Here is a 22,524-nt window from a genome sequence, read left to right on the forward strand (position 1 = left end):
ATTGAAAACAGAAGCCACCTTTGCAAATGGCAGCAGTTCAGGCCAGCATTAACCCATTCTCTTCTGATCACTGATGTACAAGCGCACTATCAGAGATCCTCCTGGATCTGCAATGGAGAGCGAGCAGTTCAAGCCTTTTGCAAAGCAAGCTGCTTCCTGGTAACATGCAGAGCGGGTAGTAAAGTTTTCCCACAGTGCATCATGGTGCTAAAGCAGCCACATTTCAGGGGGAGGAGGGAGCACAAAGCACTAATGACTCTGGAATACAGTTACTTTGACTCAGGTCTGCTCACTGCAGTGTGGATGCCAGAGCCCTAGGTTTGAGCATGGGTTAGAAAAGTCTTAACCTAGGGTTAAAATACAATGTAGATGCTCAAGCCCAGGGTTCCCTAAAATGGGTCATCAGATTTGAATCCCACTAACCCTGGGTTTACATTGCAGTGTAGACAGACCCTTGGTGAGCAGTACTTCTGTTAGTGGAGCTCAAGCACAAAAACACAAGTTTGAGAGAGAACACAAAAAAATTTTCCTTTGGGAGCTTGTGTACCACATCCTTTGACATGAACTGGGGTCACGGTGCATAGTAAAGGACAGAATATAGCCCATAAACTTTGACACCGTCCTGATATAGAAACACTTTTTAATTCAAAATTGACTCGGATTTGTTTCCTGGGTTTTCAAGAGTGGTTTTCCATGTCTAAATAGATCCTGCAGGAGGTGATTTTAATACCTTGACTGCATCTACAACAGCCTGTACAAAGAGCTGTCCAACCATCTCTTTTCTTTCCTCACCTGGCCTCTTTGCTCCATCCATACCACTCCCCTCTCAGCTCCCTCCCAGCCATCCCACTCTCATCTCTGAGCCTTCAGTCATGCAATCCCTTACCGTTGGAATCACCCTGTCCTGCCATACTCTCAGCCTTCCAGTCTCTCTTTAAATACTCTTCTCCCAGGAGCCCTAAGAACCTAAAATGGAGATTCCACAACCTCCCCAGGCAATTTATTCCAGGGCTTAACTACCCTACCAGTTAGGAATTTTCTCCTAATGTCCAATCTAAACCCCCCTTGCTGCAATTTAAGCCGATTGTTTCTTGTCCTATCCTCAGAAAAAAACAATTTTTCTCCCTCCTCCTTGTAACAACATTTTATGTATTTGAAAACTGTTATGTCCCCTCTCATTCTTCTCTTCTCCAGACTAAACAAACCCAATTTTTTTCAATCTTCCCTCATAGATCATGTTTTCTAGACCTTTAATCATTTTTGTTGCTCTTCTCTGGATTCTCTCCAATTTGTCCACATCCTTCCTGAAATGTGGCACCCAGAACTAGGCATAGTACTCCAGTTGAGGCCTAATCAGCATGGAGTACAGCGGAAGAATTACCTCTCATGTCTTGCATACAACACTCCTGCTAATACATCCCAGAATGATGTTTGCTCTTTTTTGCAACAGCGTTTCACTGTTGACTCATATTTAGCTTGTGATCCACTATAACCCCCAGATCCCTTTCTGTAGTACCCCTTCCTAGGCAGTCATTTCCCATTTTGTATGTGTGCAACTAATTGTTCCTTCCTAAATGGAGTACCTTGCATTTGTCCTTATTGAATTTCATCCTATTTGCTTCAAACCATTTCTCCAGTTTGTCCAGATCATTTTGAATTTTCATCCTATCCTCCAAAGCACTTGTAACCCCTCCCAGCTTGGTATCGTCCACAAACTTTATAACTTTGCCATTATCTAAATCATTGATGAAGATATTGAACAGAATTGGACCCAGGATTAAGCAGCCATTCTTTGGGAGGAAGAAGGGTATGAGCGATAAATTTACATCTTGGCAATGAAACAGCTGGAAATCCCTGTGCAAACAGACTTTCTGTCTCCTGAACCTCAGCTGGAGATGATTTTTAAAGAGGAAAATACCTATAAGTAGTGAGAACAGAGGACACAAATATCTCTTCCTTCATCTCTATTCACGGCATCAACTTGAAAGACAAAGGAAGCATCATTGGACTGGGGAGTGATCCTAGCAGTAAGACTGCTAGAACCTGTGGTGAGAGATCCTTTGCTTTGAATTCACTGTTGCTTGTTAAGTTAGGCATTAGTTGTGTTTTACCTTTTATTTCTTTGTAACCAATTCTGACTTTTATACTTCATTAATTTTAAACACTAAAAATCTATCTTTCTGTAGTTAATAAACTTGTTTTATCTAAGCCAGTGTGTTTGGATTGAAGGCTTTGGGAGCTTCCATTTGAAATAACAAAATTGTGCATATAATTTTGTATTAATAAAATGACAGCCTTTCTATGAGCTTGCATTGTCCAGAAGGGTGCTGGCCAGTACAAGATGCACATTTCTGGGGGAAAGTCTGGGACTGGCAATTTTCTGGTGTCGCTCTGCAGTATAATTCAAGAGTGGCAGGCTGGCTGGCTGAAGTATTCTTACAGTGTAGTTGGGGGTAATTTACATGCTGGGGGATGAGTTTGAGCAGATGAGGAGTGGTAAAAGGCACCACAGGTTGGAATACTGAGGGGACACAGCTGTCCAACAGTCCAGATTCTTTCCTAGGGAATGTTACATGCACTTAATAATGTATATGCTCAGCAGGAATAAAGCTAGTATGAATTATTATAAAGTATTTACACCAGGCAGGAGAAGTTAATGAAAGATAGGCTACTATTGTTTTCAACTCTATGGGACAAGCCAGGTAAACACATATACTGTGAAGCAATTCTCAGAGGGAATATAGGTAAATGTTACAATTTTCAAGAAGCAGTTTTTGAAAAGCTAACCCTCATCTCCTTAAAATTCACAGCTCTGTTATGTATTCAATCATTAACACCTAATCCTGTGTAACTCAGGAAAGAGGAATGAACTATGGAACATTTCCTATGAAAGCCGCAACCTCCTTAGAGTGAAACACTGGGACTGCTCTTTGAATACATTATGTGCTATGGAATCCTACTGAGTTGTAAAGTATGCCATGTGATAATATTCAGCTAAAAAAGGGAAAGGCTCCGTAATATGGGGTTTTAAGGCATTTCTCAATTCTTAAGCAAAATCATTCAATACATGATAGAGGAATTTCCAGACTGGACCAAACCTGTCATCCATCCAGTCCAGTAGTTTCTCTCCATCAGTGGCCAGGACCAGATGCTTCAGAAGAAAGTGCAAGAAGCCCTATAGTAGGTAGTTACAGGATAACCTGTAACTGTTATGTGGAACTCTAATGTCCCATTTATCCTCATGGGAAAGGGTCACGAACTTGACTGCCAGCATTGCAGCACAGACTAATTGAGCTAAAGGAGTCAAACCCCTTTAAAGTGAGAGAGAAACATCTAATCAAGTTCCTCTCAAAGTCATTGGAGGGAAAGTGGACTTCAAGGTTGCTGGAAAGGTCATGGGAAAGTATTGAAAAATGTCTGGAGAGCAGAAAAAGTGAGAGAGGCACTCGACTGGTTCTTCTCACACTGGCCCTGTTTGGCTGTAGTGTTGGGTATCCAGAATGTGTACTGAATAAGGCCTGCACACCACTTAGTCCAAACTTATACCCTATGGGTGAAATCCAGGACCTAATGAAGGGAGTGGGGGTTATGCTTTTGCCTTCAATGGAAACAGAATTAGAGCAAACACTGAGCATTTCTGAAAACTGCACCTTCTTCGAGTGATTGCACATGTCCATTCCACTGTAGGTGTGTGTACATCGCATGCACATCTGTCAGAAATTTTTCCCTCCCCAGTACCTGCCAGGGCAGCGTGAGTGCCCTCTGGTGCCTCATGCCACTACATGCAGGTATAAAGAACCACACTGTCCCCACCCCCCTCAGTTCCTTCCTATCACCGGTAACAGTTGTTGTTGGAGCTGCAATCTTTGTATCTACATACCTTCCCTCCATTAGTGTATATAGTAGGGTACCAGGCTGATGCTATGTTCTCCTGGCTTCAAGGCCTGTCATTCATATAAAGATCTGTTCCAGTGACTGACTCACACCCCAGCTGCCTTAAGTGTCTGGAATAGATGCATATAAGTAACAAATGTCACATTTTGATGAGGGTTCAAACTCCACTCAAAAAAGTACCTGAAACAACAAAAGAGTACCTGAAACAACATTGCCTTAAAAAAAAAAGAAGAAGAAGAACAGAACAGAAGACAGAATGGCTGCAGCCATAACACGGGTAATGATGTTTGTGATCATGCACATAGCAGGACACCTGCCATAGGCATCAGGCCTGGGTTGTTCAACAGTACCTGAGAGTTAGGCACTCACTCATCATTGAGTTTTAATGGGAGTTGGGCACCTAACTTCCTTGGGCCCCTTTAGAAGTCCCAGCCCGTAGCATCTGGAAGTGAAAGAAAAGGCAGGGAAAGCTTCTGCGCCATGCACAAAGAGGGCTTTAAAAAGTAAACCAAGAGAAGACAAGTATTAGGGGGACAGGCTGGGACCTGGCCAGCATAGCACTGGCCTAGAACCTCTAGATTGACAGACCTGTGGAAGGCTCTTCTCCAGCTACCAATGGCCACAAGACTCTCCAGCAACACAGGGGGAGCTGGACACAATGCTGTCATGCACATCCCCACTACCCTGGGACCCAGCATGTCCTAGGAGCCTCTTTAGCAACTTTTCTCCAGCAAAGGATTCTCCCACACAGGAGAAATCCTCCACTGATTATATGACCACTTTTCATCCACCAAAGCAGCAGACATAGCTAGGATGAGAACACGTGGATCCTGACTCCAAATCTCATGCTAATACTGCTGATCTAAACTTCTGCCCTTATCCCCAAAGGCTATAGGTATTTGTTGCAAATGAGAACCCCATGCTTCTCAAACAGCAGACTGCATAGTGCTGAGATACGTAAAGTTTTCATTAATCATATTAACAGCTATGGGTGCGTCAGATGAAGGGCTCCTTTTCAGACACCTTGATTCCACATGTACTGTATCTGCACAGTGAAACAGCCTGTTCTGTTCTACAAGCAAGAGAGTCTATAGAAAGTTGACTTTTACATGAGCTATCGAGGTACTTAAATTTTAAGTGTGTACACTTGCCTAATGGTGGCTAACCTCTAATGGCCTGAAAAATGCGTTAACCTGACATATCCAATAAAATCAGGGTAATTATACTTTCTGTACCAGGCATTTGAGAACATGAACAATGTGTGTTCAGGAAGAATAATGTTTCATTGAAACTTCAGGGGATATAATGGGACTTAGTATTCATGGGGTTGTAACAAAATATTTTTTACAGATCTCCACTGATTGTGAAATTATCTATACTGAAGAAACTGGAGAAATTGGATGTACTCTAAACCAAAGACTAAAGGAGCATAAAATATGCACTATTGCAGTTACAAGGCACATAAAATCTTATTGTATCTGTGATAAATATTTGTGCTTGAGCAATTTTACAAACTACTTTCTGTGGGGAATGGTTAAGGAAGAGAAGGATGCCTTATTTATCAGTTTTAAAGTGTAGCAACTCCCAGGACCAGTGACAAGCAGGCGCTAATGTATCTTCTCTCAAAAAAATTCAATTAATTATATAATTTGGCATTCAAAAAGCTCTTTTTTTCTTGTTAAGCTGTTATCAGTAGATAGATGCATCGTCTCATGGGCTGCATAAATGAAGTCAGAAGAGAACCCTAAAGGAATGCTGTTAAGATTAAAATCATATATTAAAAGAAAATTCCCCTATGAAGAATGGAGGTTAGAGAGCCCACAGCTCAGAGTTTGATGGAGATGCTAGCACAGCATTAAACTTTTTTGCAAGTTTTTTGTGGAACTTGGAGGGGCTATGGGCAAGGTAGGTCAGGAGTTAGGGCCTTCCAGTGGGAGTTAGGCACTGAATCTGCTTAGGTATTTTGAAAATCCCACAGGCACTTAACTGCCTCTTTAGTTTCATAAATACTTTTGAATATCTTGCCCCATGTGCACACCCCCACATCACAAACCAGGATGTGGGCAGTCAAGCCCAATGGTTGGAGCAGGATCCAGGCCTAGAGGTCAGACCATGAGTCAGGAACCAAAGTCAAGGATCAGAGCCAGAGTAGGGTGGCAGACCGGGGCAGGGCAGGAGTGAGGCGGAAGCAGGACTGGAGCGATGCTGAGACCAAGGCTGGGACAGGACCGGAGCACAGCTGATACAGGAGAGATCACAGCTGTAGCCACAAACATTGAGCAATGAGAGATTGTTGCTTTTGGACCTAAGAGCAGGTTTGGTGACTTCCTTAGCCAATCAAGTGGAGTCATCAATTGGGTGGCCCTGTGTGGCTCAGCTATGCCCATAGGCTGCCCTGAGACTGAGCAAGCACACCTGCACGTCCTCATTCCTGACACCCCACGCACACCATCCTGCACCTGGTCTTCAGCCTCTCATGCTTGCCCTCCCCTCCATAGCTGCAGATCCCATCCACCACAGCAGGTGTTCCAGCAGGGGTTGTTGTGAGAGAACTGGATTTGACATAACTCGCAGTTGTTGTTTGATGTTGTTAGATGTTGGCTGCATGTGTGTGCTGTCTGTGTGCTGCCCCAGCTCTGTGCAGATAGTTGGCACAGCAGCCCTCGATCGAACTGCCCAATAACCACAGACTTGGTTCATAGCAAAGGCACTTCGTCAGGTTTATTGTCAACAAAGCACAGTCCTAATATCCTGGCTCAATGGTTACAGTTATACTAACACATGTATTCCCGTTGCAATGGACTAGCTTAGTTAATGGCGGGACTTTTCATTATCCCCTAGGCCACCCAAAGACACTCCCTCTGAGACTTCATTTTATTCCCCAATACAAACAAGTTACATATAGTTAGTTAGTACCCCATGACATCAGTTGTTACCACCATTACCTTGTACGTGTGGGTTCGATCAAAACATCTCTATCCATCACACTGTCATCCTGACCTTAACCCTTGTTATCTTTTGGAGGGGGTAATTTGTACCATACTTGGTATCGGGGTGTTCTGGTACCATCCTTCTGGAATGTGTTTGTGTGAGTGTCCTGTGCCCAGCCTTTCTTAGGAATGTGTGTGTTTTTGCAATACCAGCCCTGTTCTTGCCAGGTTCTGTGAGCTCACAGCCTGTCTCTTGCTAACTTTTGCTTTATATTAGCAAGACTTGACCACTACTTTAGTTCAGGCCTCAGGCCTCAGGCCTCATACCAGGCCTTTGATATACAGGCTTATGTCTCAGGCTCCCTTCCTACTACAACAGCCATCTTGTGCACTTAACCCCCTGAGCTGGAAGTGAGGACACCACATAGGAATAATTTGGCCTTGCTTAGGCAGACAGAACACAAATAGCTGCAAGCTGCAATTTTACTGACTGGGATAGATAAGGTGAAAGGACAGATTCATAAAGGGTTGGGGGAAATATGGAAAACTGACCTTGATTCTGGTTGTCTGTGTTCGTAAATTTCTTGCTGAAGCTTCTTTGCTGATAAGCAGAATAATAAATGATTATTGGCTGTTGCTAGGGAATTGTTAGCCTATTAGGGGCCATTATGAGTTATGTGCTTTGTCTGGAAAAACCTATAAAGAGTTTAGTTAGAAAGTATGCTTTGGAGAAGTCTGGATTTCCTATGAGCAAGGAGTCACTGACATAAAAAATCCCCAGCAGCTAGGCGGAAGTCTGACCACTGGACCCCTGGTGTTGTCATTTGACACCATCTCAGACTTTGGGTACCTACATTTATTTGGGGTGCTCTAGACCACTTCCTATTTTAGATGTGTGCTTTGTACTTAATAAAAACAAGGATGTGGGGGTAGAAGCACTTTTGTATGTACCAATCATTAATCAAACAGAGGTGCTGTGTCCCCCACTGATTTATTACCTGACATCTCCTGGAAAACAAAGACCAGTTACCACAGGTTTGGGTTCAGATAACCCTGGGTAGCAGGGTGGAGCACTGATGCCACAAAGATGGCTGAACGGTTTCAGAGTAGCAGCCGTGTTAGTCTGTATTCGCAAAAAGAAAAGGAGTACTAGTGGCACCTTAGAGACTAACCAATTTATTTGAGCATAAGCTTTTGTGAGCTACAGCTCCCTTCATCTCACCATGCAACCAAGGACAGCACCACGCATGCCAGGGCTCCTTCTCTGAAATACTTGGTGGCAGATCCCCATGAATGGTTCCATCTGCTAAAGGAAAACCCATCAGCTCATAATTAATTTGACTGGGCAGAGAGCACGTGTGAGCCTGCAGGACATGAAGCTCATCCGATGCCGTTAATGCTGACAAAGCCTACAGGACTGCAGTAATTCAGTGTAAACCAGGGTCACAGTTCAGGGAAACTGCACCTCTTGTAGTCCAGCAAGAGCACCCATTCTAAACTTACACCTCCTCAGCCATCATCACTCTTGGGCAGACACCCACGTCTCTCTCCCTGCTGATGGGACTTTTCCAGGCTGCACAGTTCCCTGTTTACACTGAGTTCCTCACCAAGTCAGACTGCCTAAACAGGCCAGCGTACTGGCTTTGCTTTCTCCTCAGAGGCTATAGATAGTGCAATTACCCACAGTTATAAGACACCATATAGCTATTCCTAAGTGTGGCAGGGTGAACTAGGTCTGGAGGTCCCCTGCTGGAGGCCTCGCGGCTCTGCGTCACCTTGCCCCAGAATAGAGCAGCGAGAAGTCCTCCAGGCAGCCTAGAGTGGCTGAAGAGGAGCAGCCAATCAAAGAGACTTATGGAGCAACCAATAAGGGGCCAGAAGGGCTAGAAAAAAGGCAAGCAGCAGAGCAGAGCTTTCCATTGCTGTGTGGTGCTCAATGAGGGAGGATTAGGTGCCTGGTGGCTAGATGAACACTAGGACCATGGACAGCTCACTGCAAAGCACTCACCAGGCAGAACCAAACCCAGGGAAGGCTCCCAAAGAACGGGTGCCTGGCTGGCTGGATAGAGTAGCAGCAGGACTATCGAAAGGTCAGTGTGAACAGTGAGCCCGGGAGACTGTGGACAAAACCTGCCCAGACCAGAACAGGATACCGAGATGGGCCCTGCTGGTCTGGTTGCAGACTGACCCCAGGGAGGGCTGCTGAAAAGGACACCAGCTGAGGGTACTGAGATGGGCCCTGCTTAGGTGTCTGAAGAAGGCAGTGCCTCTGGGAAGAAGCCTACGAGCTACAGCCCCATACCAGGGCTGTGATAAGAACTTGGGACTGTACACCTTGGAAAGGAAGACAGCATATGTGGCCTGGCTGGAGGGCTGAGTCGCTGAAGACCCACCGAGAGAACAATCGGCCAGGGGGTGCTTACAAGAGGTGGGTGTCACCCCGTTGAAAGACCTAAACCAAAAGCAGGCTCACACCCAGCCAACCAAAGGGGTCCGCCTGCAATAGGTGTATCCCGCCCCATGAAAAGACTGATTGCAGGCATATCATCGAGAGAAAGGGGGCGCTCATGAGAGGTGGGTGCCGATCCTGTTACATTAAGCAAGCACATTTATTCTTAAGGTAAAAATATTGCATAGAAAACATATTAAAACAATAAAAGGATCTATACACACACACAAGCTAATAAGCTCACCAGAGATCATCCCCAACTCCAGCAAGGGTTCTGGTAGGTGATCCTTCAAACTCCACCAAGGGGTTTTCCTGTGGTTACACGTCTATAACAGCTCTTGATCAGAACAACCATTCCCAAAATCTGTAAGTCACTCTTTTATTCAATTTGTCTCTTTGATCTGGGGACTCTGGGAACAGATAATCTGCAGGCAATTGTCCTCTCCTTGGGGCATAACTTCAAAAGACTGTGTTATTGCAAAACCATAGGTGGGGGTGCAGTGTGGAAGTTTCCATTCACCATTTCTCTACATATTTCTTAGAAAATCTACTTCACATGTATTGTCCTGAAAGATCTCTGTCTACCACATGATCCAATGTAGTTCTTTGATTGTCCAGGCCCACAATAATACATAACCTTTTTATTTAATACAATGGACTCCAAAGATACACAAAAAATATGCAATTAAGGTTTATCAAGGGTGTTGCAGGAAATTACTGTATCTGACACAACTAGTATTGTGAACGGAGACCCCAGCTATATTATTATTATTTACATCACAGCACTGGCTAACAGCCCAAGCTGACATCAGGACCCCACTTTGCGGGGCCTTGCACAAATGTAGTTAGAGACTGTTCTGGCCCTGCAGAGCTAACAATCTAAATAGACAGGGGGTAGACAAACAAAGGGGAAGGTGTATCTCCAAGGTCATTATCAGAGCCCGGAGAAGAACCAATCTCTCTGAAATCCCACTACAGAGCAACTGGCCCCACTGCCTCTTGGCAATGCCTACAGAGCTCTCAGTTAGAGGTAGGGTTATGGACAGAGTCTTCCAAAGCTGCTGAGATTTTTTTCATACAATTTTGCAGTTTCATTTTGGGTAATTTCCCAGCCATGGTATTTTTACACAGAGATCAGCATTGCACAGCAACAGCAAGAGGCCAAGTTTAAATAAAGTACATACTCATTTGCAAACACAGAAGGGGCAGCTTAAGTTGGATTCCAGACTGGCATCTCAAGTGAATTCAAAGCAATGGTGACTCCCCCAGAGCCGCACACACCCACACACGTGGCAGTGCGCCATAAAACATAATAGAGACAAGCAGAAGCAGGGGCAGCAACAGAGCTGGTCCAGCCTCCCAGCCTGGTTCTCCACCATGATTCCATCTCACTGCTGTAACTGTGTAGCCAAAACGTTAGCTACACACTCCATCAGACATTGCACAGAACATAGGCTTCAAATACACATTAGTGGGCAAATATCCCTCAGTGTCAGTACAGCCTCATGTATTAGTGTTGGTCTTGATTTTTCTATGCTGTCGTCTTCATCTTGAACTGTAAAATCTCCTCCCACCCCACCACCACCATCTCAAATACTATGGGAGGATTTATTTAAATAGCCAGACCACATGCAGAACTCATCGTAAACCATCCTCACCCTTGCAAAGTTACACTATGTGAATGCAGAAAAGCATCCTCATACTAGCCAAACTACATCTAAATGAGGCAGGAGCCCAAGCCACAAATGGATTTTTAAGCCTCACCTATCTGGTGAGGAGGTTGAAATCAGAGGGGTTGTTCAGCCATGCGCAGAGACCGGTGCTGTTGCAAAGTTCATACCAGGATGCAAATGGGTTGAAACTGACTGCTTCTTCTCTATGGCTGATGCCTGCACAGTTCCAATGAAGTTCTAGCAGAAGTTAAAGCTGCTTCCACCACATCAGGAATCCTAAGGAAAGGCTACTGCACTTAAGTGTCTACATCTCCCCTAAACCTCACTTTCACCCTCACTGCTCCAGCGCTAGTGAATCTAGCCCATCATATGTAAGCCTACAAATACCCTAAAATAATCCACTGAGAGAACTGGGGGTCAGTAATGTCTGGGGGGTTTGGAGGAAGCCCCAAGAGAAATGGAGAGAAGCCAAGTCAGAGTCACAAAAGACAATTAACAATGAGCTGAAGTGGTGTTTCCAAGATCAGCCCTTTGGAAATTCTGTTGGAACAGCATTCTGGGGAACACAGAAGTCCTGCCCATTCATTACACAGTCTCAGACTGTAGCATTCCACAGCCTCTTTGGTTTTCTTAATTCAACCTAGAAACTAGGGCTCAGGTCTGTGTTTCTAACGGTCCAGTCTTCTGACTGCCTCTATTCCCAGTAATGTCCAAAGTGTCAGCGCTGGGCAGCAGGCCAAATTCCAGCATTAGCTCCAGTCTTTGGCTAATCTTCATATCAAAAGGTTTCCCAAGCTGTCAAAATTATTAAAACCTCCAAAATGAAAGCAATCACCAACTAGAAGCTCAATTTAATTATCCAGGCTTTGGCTAAAAGCCTTTTGCATTGGTTTCCTGCTGTAGTTCAGCCATCAAAGTGGCATTTCTCATTGCTATCAATTCACCATAGAGGAATTCTGCTTTGGGAGCCTGATGCAGAGAAAGCCAATACACTGTTTTCCCCCAAGACAAGCTAGTATTGAACATTCCTACCGATTTTATTGGGACAATAAACACAAAGGCCAAATCCCAGGGTGCAACTGATCTGCACAGAGATAGGAGAGCCCAACAGCTGCTCTAATTTATATTAGCAGCACTGCAGACAAGGATGGCAGTAGTGCATCGCTGCCAGACCTTCTGTCTGCCAGCAATGCCCCTTTTCCCCTGCAGCAAGGAGGGAGAATAATGTGAGAGACTCTCTGAAGGCTCTGGGATACCAGAGGAACATCCTTATGCTGGGTTGATCCTCCCTGGGCCAGTCATGCCAGCTTTAGTGCAAGATTCCACTAGTGATGCAGTGCAGAGCAGTCAAACTGCACCATCTAATCTGGCCCAGAGTTTCACAGTTCTTAATAATCTGTATTATCTTCTGCCTGTCCAAACCCCTCTGATGAAAATGGCATAACTGGAATTTCAGGTGAGCCAAGGACATTTAGGCCATGTGGAAAGGCTCATTATTGTGTTGTTCCATTCCAGCAAGAAGGGCACTTTGTATTTGGTGCAATTTTATGTAGGCAATAACCTGAGAGATCTTCTCCTCCAGTTTTCCATTACAGCACATCCAAAGTTACCTGGCTATCAACCAATTTTGACACCATACTGATTAAAGAACTTGAACTATAATTTCCACTATAATTTATCTGGGCCCAAGATGGTTCAAAATGATTGAAAGATATTCAGAAAATGTACTGAAAAAATCAGTGAAAAGATCATACAGCTTATACTTGGTACACAGGTGAAAATGTTTAAAATGTTCAAAAAACACTTGTATTTTATTTTGAATTATGCAAGAAATTGTTTATAAAGCTCAGAAGTCTGGTCTGTCGAGTACATATAATACACCAAAATTTTCCTCGTTGATCATGCAAACAGATAATGTGCAATAATCAGCCATATCTCTATTTAGGTACGATTACTGGGGCAAATCATTACCTTATCTCCTAATTTATCTATCATCAACAATACTCATGGTTCAGTATATCTATTAATGTGTTCCATTTTAACTCCAGGAAAAGTAGTTGGACATAAAAATGCATGATATTTTAAACTAATTTTGTCCTAAATATTCATAAAAGCATGTGTTTTTGTGGAAAACAGCATATTTTCCTTAGTGGCAGCATTGTAGAAAATTAGCACAATGTCTTTACATTTCACAGGGAGCTTTTGATGTCTCAAATGATGAGAAATTTAATTTCAAATAAAAAGATGACAGGGCAGGAACACAATAAAGGGCGCTTGTACCTAGCACCATCACAGTTTCCTAGCAACAACAATTAATATTTATGTAATACTGCAAGCATAGCAAGGAACATTGTCTACCGTGTAGATTTTCAGGAAGTGATTTCGCTGTTGTCTCCTACACTTTTTTTTAAATATCCCGTGCACAAATATTGGAAAGTTGACCAGTATTGAGCCACTCACTTACTCTACATAAAAAGAGACAGTATAAAGCTTGGAGGCTTTGGATTTGGCCAGTTAACATGTGTATTCCTGCAAAACTAATATGGCCATGCACAAGGATGGTGATGATGAGCAGGAAATCCCTTGTCAATCATCTAAGATTCAGCTTTATAACTGGTTTGCATTGTCATATGCATCTAACCTCAGTCAAAAAGGAGTCCACTCAACCATTTACACATGTCAGGTGGGGTAAATACCATGAATGTGCTCAATCATGGTTGGACTTGCATGGTGATAAACGATTCACTTCTGAATCATGTCAATGGCACCTGTCAAAATAATTTGATGACATCCCCAGTGACTCTGGGTTCCATGCCACCTGCTTTAGGCATTTTCTAGACAAAGAGTGCATAGAGTGCAAGAAGACACTTTGCTCAGTCATTAATATTACAGGGGAAACAAGATCATGCATAATCTACCACTTCCAGTACCAGTTCCATACCTTTACCCAGCGCAAGAAAGAGACTTCAGTCAAGATCTGGCCTCCGTGTTCTTGCATCTGAACTAATCCTTCCTGCTTTGTGCAGCATATGCAAGAAAAGGGAGCTGTATACCACCATGGCCCATAAACACAAGAAAGATCAAATAGTCCAAGCAGAAACCGTAGACGCAAGACAGTTAAAAAGACTTGAAAGAGGATCAGAGCATTGTCAATCACATACAGGGACAAGATTATGTGTCAGTTGAAGTCCAGTACATGAAACTTGTTAGAGAGACTATGCAAGACTTTTGACAAAGTCAACAGATAAGTATAAGCCTGCTTGTACTGAACAGATGTATAACAATGCCTGCATGTTTTTCTGTGCCACTATCATCCACTCGGGTCTCATTGTACACCCGGAGGTAATGCAAAGGACAAAAAAACTTACCCAGATTTTCATCAAGCTTGTAAAAAAGCATGAAGGCCTAGATAGTTCAATTTACAAGGAAGTGATTCATTCTAAAGATAGAGATTTCCATAACCATTCAGCACAATGATAGAGACAAATGGAAATTTAAACATTGCAGCATTTTTCTAACCTTCATGTTTGTAGTAAATCTTGAATTGTAAAATATAAATTTATAACATCGTAGCAAGACTCATACATTACAACTACAATCAATGTCCTTGTGGAAAACCCTGCGGTTTTTTTTAAGTCATGCATGTTTTTGTATTACAGAGTTGACAGACTGAAATATAGTCTGAAATGTGACTTCCTTCAGCTTACCTTTCATACCCCATCTCACTAACATTGCGATATGGTGTATGTTGACACACTGTCAATAAGTATGCTTATCAATAAATTTCTTCATCAATCAGAGGCAGCAACAGATATGGACACAACTGAGTGACGAGGAGTGAATTGATTCTCAATCACATGCTGATCTACCAGCCCGTTGATCATCAAGAGTAAATACACCAGCTCCTGATGTGCAGTCAGCTAGGACTCCACACAATGTTGCACTGATCCCCAAGAGAACAGTGGATAACAATCCTGGAATGAGCTGTCCCCAACCACCAACATCAATCAGTTTAACTGGTGATGATGCCAGCTGTCGAGCCATTTGATCTTTACAATTTAATGGTCTGTGTTACTGGTGCACCAGATGTACCGACACTGGCTGGCTATGTTGATCTTCCAGAAGATGTGGACCTTAAACTCATATCACTTTGCCAAGACATTGTTTACCTTGCATCCAAGGGTTGAAAATAGACCCCTAAATCCCTTTGCCTTGGACTGACAATTAGACACTTGACAGAATCATCTCAAGTGGTCTCCACACTAAAACTGTAACACTGTGCATCTTAGAATGCAGTAATTAGCCATGACACTGGCCTACTCAGCTACAGCTTGTCAAAGGGTCAGTTAAAGGTTCCACCCAGCTTTGTAAAGAAGGCTCCAAGTGTTCTAGCTTGGGACAATATTGATTTTGGAGAAGAAACCCTACCTAGGCATGGCACCATACACCATACAAATGGAATAATGCTGCAGAGACACATCACTGAACCAGCCCCAACATCCGGCACAGAGCCACTCTTAAAAGGAATGTGTTATCTTAAAACACCCTCCAATTTTGTGATAAAGCAGTCCCATCAGAACAAGAGGCAACTTCCACAGAACCTGAGTCGTGATGCACATGCCCCATGAGAGATCGAACCTGGAATCAGCCCTAAGAACTGAATTAGCATACATTTTTATGAAGGCTCTCAAAGCTGACTCACATACATTTCCTGGCTGGACAGGTTTCCATACTGCTCGTCATCATGATTGTACTCTCTAGGTGTTAGCTATCCATTATCTTCCAGTCTTCGAGGCATCACCAACAGAGAGATCTACTGTGTACACTATTCTGAAATGAAGTATTGATATAGCTGATTAGCTTGAAATTAAGCATGTAGTCTTGATCTTTGACCAAGCAATATATGCTAAAGCACAGCAAACCTGATGGAAAGACTATGACCACACAAGATGTTTCATAGTGTGCTGCATGGCAAAGTCCATACCTGCATGCCATTTCTAGGTGTCCTTGGCAAATAGGTGTCCTTGGCAAAATAGTTGTGAATGTGGGACTTCATGACGTCTTCAAATAGTTAGAAGTTGTCACCCCAGGATCAAATCAATCAATGGAGTTCTGAGTGGCCACCACTATAATCACAGTATGATAGATACAAGCTTCTGTATGAAAGTATGCAGTGTCTGAGACTTCAGACTTTCCTTAAATCATCACCACTGGACAAAGCAGACAAGAACCTACAGGTCATTAAAAAGCCAAGCTAGTATTCCTCATTGAATCACTGGATATTCTGTGTAGAGCCAATGAATTCACCAATGTGGTCATGAAATATAAAGAGAACCCCCAGCATTTGCCTTCTGGAACTCTTACATCAACATGGTGCACATCTTGCTCCTTTTTGTGAGAGCAACACCTGAATCTGGCTGAGGAGTTGCAACTTTCAACTATCCACTTCATGGTGCTCAGGTTCTTCTCTTACAATCAGGTGAACTATGCCCAGTATCCTCCATCATACTGGCTAGAAATGGTGAAACTGCCCATCACATCTCCAGAATGTTACACAGAACACAACATTCAAGGAAAGCGGACAGTCCAACGTCAATGAATTCTTTTCAATTACATGTGACCAGGAAATTGAACAAGCCTGCAATAAAGATTCAAAAACAAATGGTGGTTTGGTTGGATTGACACAAAGCAGTTCATTGCTGGATCTTGTCACAACATGAGAAAGCTGTTGTAACAAAATGAGAAAGTGTGAAGTGATGACAGGCCTGACTCCAGAAGTATGCAAATTGAAAGATCTTGATAGTGCACTGTCCCATCGTTCTGAATTCTTGTGCTATCAAGATCTTCTGTTTGCATACTTCTGCTTATTATGGCTACTGAATGCATGATCAATCCTTCTTATGCTCCTCCAGATGGATTACTGTGTTTAAGTTCAGGTGTTGTTGCCATCAGTGACCTTGAGAAAGACATCACACTTCAAGACTCAACATTGCACGTGCTTGAGAAATTTGTGTGCCATCTGTATGGCCAAGCTCCTCCACATGATGTTAGTGAAGCCTGAAATGAGATGCTCTGCCCAGCATCATCTTTGCTGCCTAAACAGAGCCTGCCACCAACATGTGATGCTCTACACCAACACAGCAAGTGAGCAAATTACCGCTATAATGAGACACTCTCTTGCCAACAGCATGAATGCTTCTTCCCCTGTTGGCCAGGGATGGCATTTAGAAAAACCACCTGCGGGACAAGGAGTCCAGCACCTGATAGCACGTCGCAGGCCGTGCATTGTGCGTGCAAGCATGTGAAACATCAAACCAGCAGGGGTTCCTGTCTTGCTACTGGGCTTTCCTGCCCAGCCTTGTGTCAAAGTCAGAAGTGCAAGAACATTGACAAAAAAGCCGCGGATCCCATCACTCACAATGACGACATGTTTGACAAGAGTGACTTTGTTGAGTAGGGTGCCGGGACTCTCAAACTGGGAAATAAAAATGTATTTTCCTGCTGAAATAAGCGTTCCAGTGCCACCAGCAATACACACAATTCAAAACCCAACTCTGGATCCTCATAAGAAAATACCATTTTATTTATATCAATAATTAAATCAATTCATACCAATCCTGATCACCTGTCACTTAGAAATGTTTGAGACATAAATGTCATATAGAAGGGGATTCCAGGTAAAAGGCTTGTGTTTAACTTTTTTTGAGTGCTGTTGCTGAGGAAAATATGCTGGTTGTCAAGGAAAATAGTAGGTATTTACATAGAAAAATGCATCAGATGTATGAAATGTATCATTTCAGGCAGCTAGGTCGGTGTGCAAACACTTCTCTTACGGGTAAACGGTAACATAGTCCAGCCTATAGTGAGAAGCAAGTATTGTCAAGAAAAACTAATTAGGGGGATGGGGAGATGCCTCGACCTATATTTACTACCAAAACATAGACATAGTAATTTATTGCACATCATCTGTTAGAGTGATGATGGTGGAAAATATTGGCAAGAATTTTTAGTCCTTTAGAACATTTTATTGTCCATTAAATACTTTTAAAAAAGAATTTTCACCCAAATTGGCTATTTGCAATTTTTTTCCTTGTGTATGACTTCTAAGTTCCTCAGTCCATTCAGTCTTGCCTTTAGCATACTCCCATATACATTTCAATCATTTTCAGCCAGTCTGGGGCTTTAGAGAGCAAATGTTAATGAAGTTACGGACGAGAACCCTTTGTCAGAATGGTGTCAAAATTGGTAATTTTGGGTGTGCTGTGACAGAAGACTGCAGGGTTTCTTGCAGAGAACTTTTAACACAAGAGTATTCGCTATCTAAATCTGTTGAAAGTAAGTAGTGCCCCATTGCTGGAAAAAAACTGATTTGCTAAGCACAATAATGGGCTTCCCCATACATGAACAGGACATAGAATCATAGAATCATAGAATATCAGGGTTGGAAGGGACCCCAGAAGGTCATCTAGTCCAACCCCCTGCTCAAAGCAGGACCAATTCCCAGTTAAATCATCCCAGCCAGGGCTTTGTCAAGCCTGACCTTAAAAACCTCTAAGGAAGGAGATTCTACCACCTCCCTAGGTAACGCATTCCAGTGTTTCACCACCCTCTTAGTGAAAAAGTTTTTCCTAATATCCAATCTAAACCTCCCCCACTGCAACTTGACATGAACATGCCCTGCCTCTATTTCTCACATAATACCTGAGGTACAGAGGGGAAGAAGGTCCTTGAAGAATACACTATGCCTAATGGGTCACCATCTGCATCTTAGAGTTCCTTGAGGTGAAAAGTCCAATAACTCCTGCCTGGATCAGTGAGCATTCCACAAGCAGCATTTTGGGCCGAAGGAGCCGGGCCATGAGAGATCTGCTGTTCCAATAAAAGCCACAAACCTCCACTTAGCACGACTGGTGTGGCCCTTGCCAACTCGACAGAAGCTGGATTCTGTGCATCCTTCATGCTGCATTGAAGGAATATGTTGCAAAATGAATTAAAAAATTAAATATCCACTCTGTAAAGGTGATCATTGATTTACCCACCCCACCACTTTTCTAACTGGTACTCATTCCTAGCCAGTCCGGTGATATAAGGACTTGCAATCATAAGGGGAAAGTGTCTTACCTGCTTATTTCTTTTCTCTTTCCTGGCATCTATAGTGATCCACCCCTTCTTATTCTTGGGAGCGTGTGTCTCAATTGCTCTTCAAAGACACTTGCTAATTACCTTTCTGACCAAATGTTTTAATGCTTTTGTTCATTATTCTTTAGCATTGTGAGTCACTTATCCAGTTCTGACCAAATTTGTCTGGAGGGAAAAGCAGAGGACGCTACTCTGACTGCCTCTATAGGTGCTGGGGAGTAGACACCGTAACTGTCACATAAGGACTGCCAGATATGCGGCCACACCCTCAGCCAGTGCAAGCCAGCATTGTTCCAGCCCAAAGAGCTGGGCCATGGTGTATAAGGGAAAAATGGGCAGGCAAAAATGTTGTCTTTCACTGTGTACTTGTCATGCAAGGGGTGTTGATGTCAGAGTGTCCTAAAACCGATGCCACAATGTGGTTAAGTCTTCATGGCCAGCCTCTCCGAGGCAACAGAGAGAAACATTCGAAGCACCTTTTCCTCCGCGTAGCTCATTATCACCTATTCAGTTCTGTTGGACAGTGACCAGAACAGTGGTATGTGAGGGAAGGGAGTCTCTGATTCATGAGCAGGTAGCCCATGGCTGAGAAGCTACCCAGAAAGGTATGCATGTCCTCTCTGACTTGAAGTCACCCACTGTGGTAAAGGAATACAAAGAAGAATCAAGAGTTCCTGAGCAGCTTGCTATAGGTGAGAACCCTTTGCTAATAGTTGTGAGGTGGCCTTATTCCTGTAAATGGCAGTCAGGTCTCACCCTACTTTTGCAAACCTGTCTTCAGCCTTCTCCTTTCCTGAGCCCTATTTCATACATTAGCACCATAAACCAAGACACCAATGAATCCATTGCAGAACTGCCTGACCTTTTCCCCAGTATCCCAGCCTTGTGAACCACGGAATCTCACCAACCGCTTTCAGGTGTCATCCATGTAGATTTTAACACCAAAGTTGGACAAATGTACTTGGTCAACCCTCTACAAATCTGGACACTAAATTTACACTAGTGGAGTGTGTTACAGCACTTGGCTTCTAAGGGAAGTGAGTAGACTGTCCATCCCCCAGTTCACCCCACTCTCTTTGAGGGACATCAAATCTCAGTGGCCTCAAAGCACCCTTCCAAGTCCTGCAGGGCACAAATATCTGGCCAAACAAGAACCATCCCTGGGAATTATTTTAGATACATATAGTCTAGATAGATATTTTTCAGGTCTATATACAGTACATTCATTAGGAGTAACATTTTCAAAAGCCTTAGGACCCGAAGATCCATTTCCAAAGGTGATTTAGATTCTCAGGAGCCAAAGTTCTGCTGACTTTCATTGAGACTCAGGCTCCCAATCACCTACATCTCTTTTGAAAATGGGACTTAAGCACTTCCAAAAATTGTACCCTAGAGCTGGGTGAACACTGCAAAATATATCTCCCCAGAGGATATGTTCAAATGTTTAAATAAATTTGCTTTGACTGTCTCTGCATTGTGAGTGCAGTAGAATATTCATGGAGAGCAAATTTCCAATGTGTAATCATAAGCATTCCTGTCGGCAATCTGGCTGTGAGAGTTCTGCTCATCCAAAGGGTTCTGTAAACATATCAGATGATCTACATGTCCAGTGAAAACAGCGCCCATTTTCAATATCAAATGTTCACAAAGAACTGCTTGTAATTGGGGGCAGACCAAAATTCTTGGCAAAAATTCTACTGAATAACTGATCATTTTTATTTCTGTGAAATGATGGGCTTTGTGCAACAAAGCAAACATGTTCAAACCTGCGACGGTGTGGTTTCAAGTGGACACTCAGTGGTTTTGAATGGTTTCCACCTGGGACCACCTGGGACCATGCTAAATTTTTGCAGTATTCTCTGCTTTGGCTCTGTACCACTTTGCTCAGTGAACATGGGCCCCCGTCGGCTAAACCTAGGCCGGGAGGAGGTTTAGAGTTATAGAGTATAAGGTCAGAAGGGACTTCCAGATCATCTAGTCTGACCTCCTGACTATCACAGGTCAGCACCACCATCCAGCACTCGCAAACTAAACCCAACAACTGAAATTAGAGTGAAGTATTACAGACTTCAGAAGACTAGACTGTTGTGTGCCAGAGAAATGGAGGGACCAAGTTACACCAGTGCCCAAGGATCCTGCAATGTCAGGGAACTGATTAAATGAGATGTAATCAGATAATCCCGGGAGTAACCCACACCCACACACTGCAGAGGAAGGTGAAAAACCCCCAAGGTCACTGCCAGTCGTCTTGGGGGGGAAATTCATTCCAAACCCCACATATGGGGATCAGTGAGACCCGGAGCATGTGAACAAGAACCAGCCAGCCAAGCACCTGAGAGAGAATGCTCAGTGCCACCTCAGAGCAGCAGCTCACTCCATCCAGTGTCCCATCACCAACCAAGGCCATCATTATTGCTGAGTTTTTCACAATGTGTGTGTTCATGTGTAGATGCAGGCTTGTATGTTCCTAGACTATATGGGATTATTTTAGAGTTCGCTTAGAATATTTTAAATTGCAGTAAATAGTATTATTTGCATATACCGCATTTCAGGATTTTTTAATCAAATAGTTTGCAAGTGGACTGATGTTTGCCTAGAAGCCCCATCCTTTTGAATATATGGATCTTTGCAATCATAAAGGTGTACAACCTTGCCAAGACAGATCTAAATTCTTCCCTTTGCATTTAACTCTTAGCAGACCATGTTTACGTTCTCCATACCATCTCACTGCAGTAGGAAGAAACTGAATACCACGTAGCTATAAATAACCTCATGGAATTCTATCTCCTTAAGTAAAAGATCTTTAACTTGCTGATCACTTTCTATTAGTTATCTGTTAGAACTGAGATTAAATTACAGACATGCAGCCTGCCTAGTGGACTCATGCAACTCACAGGAGCACACAGGCAATTTGGCCACAGGGCTAAAAGGAGCTGTTATAGACTGCTAGGCAGTTTGCAGAAGCAGCAAGGTAAATTCAATTACTAACCCTCTCACCCACTGCATTTCAGGAACAGTGACTTAAATTGACAAACAAGGAAAATCACAAGTAAAGCTGAAAATCTGGATGGATGTTCCGCCTCGCTGCAGATCACACTGGTTGGTTGGCTTGGTTTCTATTTTTCTGATGTGCATTATAAATCTACACGTTAATGCTGAATATTTATTTATTATGTATTTATTTCTATTTCTACATAATCATAAAAAGCTCTTACTCTTGCCTTCAGGCAGTCTTGACAGATATTTAAATACAATCCTTATTAAAAATGAATCCAGTGATTTCACTTCAACTCTCACTGCCAGAAACAACAAACCAAAACAGATAAACACAGAAATACCTCATTTCATTGAGCAACAGCCCGCACCATCCCCCCTACTCCTCCAAAACCTGGGGGAATAGATGGTGCTTTGCATCATACCCTAAGAGTCAGCAGCTCCT

Source organism: Lepidochelys kempii, chromosome 4 (genome assembly GCF_965140285.1).
Source record: "Lepidochelys kempii isolate rLepKem1 chromosome 4, rLepKem1.hap1, whole genome shotgun sequence".
NCBI classification, from domain to species: domain Eukaryota; kingdom Metazoa; phylum Chordata; order Testudines; family Cheloniidae; genus Lepidochelys; species Lepidochelys kempii.